The sequence below is a fragment of the Orycteropus afer genome, unplaced genomic scaffold (assembly GCF_000298275.1).
Source record: "Orycteropus afer afer isolate SDZICR_OR568_19922 unplaced genomic scaffold, OryAfe1.0 scaffold00048, whole genome shotgun sequence".
Taxonomy (NCBI): domain Eukaryota; kingdom Metazoa; phylum Chordata; class Mammalia; order Tubulidentata; family Orycteropodidae; genus Orycteropus; species Orycteropus afer.
The window spans coordinates 4,975,557-4,980,211 of record NW_006921635.1 but is presented as its reverse complement, the minus strand read 5'-3'; positions in this window follow the sequence as shown (position 1 = coordinate 4,980,211).

The window sequence follows — 4,655 nt, the reverse complement described above, 5'->3', positions numbered from 1 at the left end:
GAGTGGCTGGGCAGCTGGTGGTAGTTAATCCCCACGAGGAGACTGGCAATCAGCTCCATGGTGGGATCTACCACAAGCAGCTGAGTAGCTGCCTTTGGGATGTGGTCTGCTTCCTGAATGTAAGGAGAAGCCTTGGGGATGGTCTCTAGGATATGGCACGCTTGGACCCTGCATGTAGCTGTGTCATTGCTCAGGAGCCTGCTATGCTCTGCCGACCTTGGGACTTACAATGGACTTAAGTTAATGGCCTGCCGTGTCGTCTGGTAACATCGGGACTGTGCCTTTTTACTTGTTAACTTTGGGGCTTCTCAGCCTCAGCAGCCAGCGGCTGTCTGAGTGAAGAAACACCTCTAGCCCTAGTGGGCCGGGAGCAGGAGGCAGAGCTGGACCCCAAGGCTGAGGGGCTTTCACCCAGCCCCTAGAGCCTGGCATTTTGAACTTGAACTTAAAGCCTCCAGATTGTAAGAATAAACTCCTGTTTGTTAAAGCCGTCCCATGTCCCATGTGTGGCATATTCCTGTCAGAGCGGCACCAGGGACCAGAACAGCTTGAAACAACAGACCTTTATTGTCTCACGGTTCTGGAGTCTGGCAGTCCAGGTCAGGATGTGTCAGGGCCGTGTCCTCTCAGAAGACTCTACGGGAAGGTTCTTTCCTGTCTCCCTCGGCTTCTGGGAGCCCCAGGTGTCCCCGGGCACGCAGCAGACCTGGAGTGCAGTACCCATCTGCCCTGGTCTTCACACGGCCATCTTCCCCAACTGTGTGAGGCTCCCCACTTCTATAAAGACACCACTCACAGTCGATTAGGCCCCCACCTACTCTGCCATGACCTTGTATTAGCTGATAACTTCTTTAAAGACCCTGTCTCGGAACAAGGGCACATTCACTAGTACTAGGTGTGAGAACTTCAATGTCTCTTTTTAGGGGGCACAATTCAATCCCTAACAACATGTGTATGTGTAACTATATGTGTGTATGTGTAGTTGTACATGTGTGTGTGTGACTATGTGTGTATGTGTGACTGCGCGTGTGTATGTGTGACTGTGTATGTGTGACTGCATGTGTGTGTGACTATATGTGTGACCCACACGTGTGTATGTGTGACTATATGTGTGACCACACATGTATGTGTGACTGTGTATGTGTAGTTGTACATGTGTATGTGTGACTCTGTGTATATGTGACTGCACGTGTGTATGTGTGACTATATGTGTGACAACACATGTGTATGTGTGACTGTGTATGTGTAGTTGTACATGTGTATGTGTGACTATATGTATGTATGTGTGACCACACATGTGTATGTGCAGCTGTATGTGTGTATGACAAACCATACACCAGGATGAGAATTGCTGTTGTTTGGAAGGATTACAAGCAGTATTTTTATTTTTCAGTATCTAACTTCCCTGTAATAAATGTCTATTACTTTGCACTGTTTATGACTAAAAAATTCATACACTGAACCTGTGAGAGCCAGAACTCGGCAGGACTGCTTTGCTTTTCAGGTCTCACAAGCTTCCCACCTTTGACCGGGTGCAGTCTTACCACTTTTCTGTCACTTGCTTCAGTGGAAAATATTTATGTTTTCCTTCTCTGACGGGTTCCTGCCTCACACAGGTTCCGGCTTTCACAGGTTTTACTGCAGCAGGCTGGGCCTACGAGGTGCCACCTCGGGACCTTTGCTCTGGCTGATTCCCTCAGCCTGGAATGCGTTTACCCACGTGTTCTCCACCTCCTTCAAGTCTGGGCTCACATGTCATCTTCTCCAGGGCGCTCTTCTGAGCACTCTTGCCCAAGGTCACACAGAGCCCAGGTTCAAAGGCAATATTGTCTGACTTCCCATCCCAAGGGCTGAATCACTCCATGCCACTGGCCCAAGCAGCCTACGTTTGAATGAAAGTGTTCTAACAACCCTCACGTAGGTCCTTGGTGGTGGTGGTGGTGGTGGTGGTGGGTGCTGTCAAGTCGATTCCAACTCCTAGTGACACCATGGGACAGTACAACTGCCCCGCAGGGTCTTCTTGGCTGTAATCCTTACAGAAGCAGATCACCAGGTCTTCCTACCACAGAGCCGCTGGGTGGGTTTGAACCACCAACCTTTGGTTAACAGCTGAGCACTTAACCATTGTGCGCCAAGACTCCTTTAGGTCCTTGGTAAGGGGAAGAAAGTCTATGTTATTTATTTGGTAGCTAGTTTGTTAACTCTTACCCCACCCACCCCCGTACTCTGTTCTGTTGTTGTCAAGTTGGACTCACAACGACTCTACAGACAACAGAATGAAATACTGCCCAGTCCTGCACCACCCTCACGTCATTGCTGTCTTTCAGCCCATCGCTGTAGCCACTGTGTCAATCCATTCCATTGACGGTCTTCCTCTTTCTCGCTGACCCCCCACTTAACCAAGGTCAACGTTCTTCTCCAGAGACTGGTCCCTCCCGATACCAGGCCAAAGTATGTGAGACCAAGTCTCACTGTCCTTCCTTCTAAGGCACATTCTGGCCACACTTCTTCCAGGCAGATTTGTTCGTTCTTTGGCCAGTCCATGGTATATTCGGGGTTTTTTTTCGCCAACACCATAAATCAAAGGGATCAATTCTTCTTTGGTCTTCCTCAGTCACTGTCCAGCTTTCACACACATATGAGATAATTGAAAATACCTTGACTTGGATCAGGAACACCTTAGTCCTCAAAGGGACAGCTTTGCTCTTGAACACTTTAAAGAGATCTTTTGCAGCAGATTTGCCCAATGCATTAAGTTGCTTGATTTCTTGACTGTTGCTTCCATGGGCATTGATTGTGGATCCAAGTAAAATGAAATCCCTGACAACTTCAATCTTTTCTCCACTTATCATGATGCTGCTTATTGGTCTAGTTGTGAGGACTTTTGTTTTATTTATGTTGAGGTGTAATCCATACTGAAGGCCTCAGTCTTTGATCTTCATCACTAAATGCTTCAAGTCTTCTTCACTTCAGCTAGCAACATTCTGTCATCTGCATATTGCAGGCTGTTAATAAGTCTTCTTCTAATCCTGATGCCATGTTCTTTTGCAGATAGTCCAGCTTCTCAGATTATTTGCTCAGTATACAGATTGAGTAAGTATGGTGAAAGGATACCACCCTGATGCACACCTTTCCTGATTTTAAACCACACAGTATCCCCTTGCTCTGTTTGAACAACTGCCTTTTGGTCCTATGTACAGGTTCTACAGGAGCACAATTAAGTGTTCTGAAATTCCCATTCTTTGCAATGTCCATAATTTGTTATGATCCACACAAGTGACTGCCTTTGCATAGGCAATAAAACACAGGTAAACATCTTTCTGGTATTCTTTCTGGTATATCTTTCTGGCACATAGTAGGCGCTCAATAAACATTTGAGGAATGAATGAATGACATATAAACAAGCAAGTGTTTTTTCGGGGTTTGTTTTTTGTTTTTTTACAAAGACTTTCTACCATCCTCACCCTTCTAATTTTCCAAAGAGGCACGGATGAAGTGGGTCTGGCAGGCCTGGCGAGGGACAGGTGGAAGAAAAGATGTCTCTCTCCCTTTCCAGATTTCTACTCCTCTGATTTGCCAGCTAGAAAACTGGGCCGTGCTGAGCCCTAAAGTAGCACCGCCCTCTTCCGGCGAGTTTGAAGAACTGCAGTGCAGAAGCTCAGCTGTTGCCCCAGATCCACTTATTTCGAAAATAATTAAAACTAGGAGTTTGGAAAAGAACATAGAAGAATGATTGGTTGGGGATGAGCCTTTGAATTGTTCTCTGGTGGTCAGGTTTGTGGGTACCTTTCAAGCTGGAAGAGAAGCTGAGAAGGTATTAGTCCCCCCCTTTCTCAGCTGTGGTGTCCTGAATCAGAGGGCGCCTTTAGTTTGTGGTAGGCAACTTTCTCCTGTGAGAAATTTGGCCAAGACTGACTTTGACAAAAGTCAGCTACAAATCAAGGCTAAGTCCTCAAGGATCTTTTTGGAACTTCCGGTTTCCCTTTAAAATGTTAAAGAGCAAAGACGTCACTTTGAAGACCAAGGTGCACCTGACCCAAGCCATGGTATTTTCAGTCACCTCATATGCGTGTGACAACTGAACAATGAATAAGGAAGACTGAAGAACCGAAGCATCTGAACTGTGGTGTCAGTGAAGAAGATTGAATGCACCATGGCCTGCAAGAAGCACCAATCTGTCTTGGAATCCTTCTTTAGAAGCGAGAATGGTGGCCATTCCCTGGAGAAGATACCATGCTTGGCAAAGGAGAGGGCGAGCCAAAACGGGGACCCTCAACAGGATGGACTGACACGGGGCTGTGCTGATGGGCTTAAGCAGAGCAAGGACTGTGGGGACGGTGCAGGACTGGGCAGTGTTCTGTCCTGTTGTGCACAGTGTCTCTATGAGTCAGAACCAACCTGACGGCTCCAACAACAACCGGCTTCCCTGAGGTCAGTTCCAGTCCAGGAGTTTTTGTGGGTTTTATGTATATTTTGTGTATATTTTTTTTATCCAACCCATCTTACAGAACCAGGCTTTTCAAATCCAGTTTTGTTTTTTTTTTTTTAATTGTGATTTGGGTGAAGATTTACAGAGCAAATTCACTTTCCATACAGCAGTTCACGTATTGTAGTTGTACATGTGTATGTGTGACTGTGTATGTGTAGTTGTACAT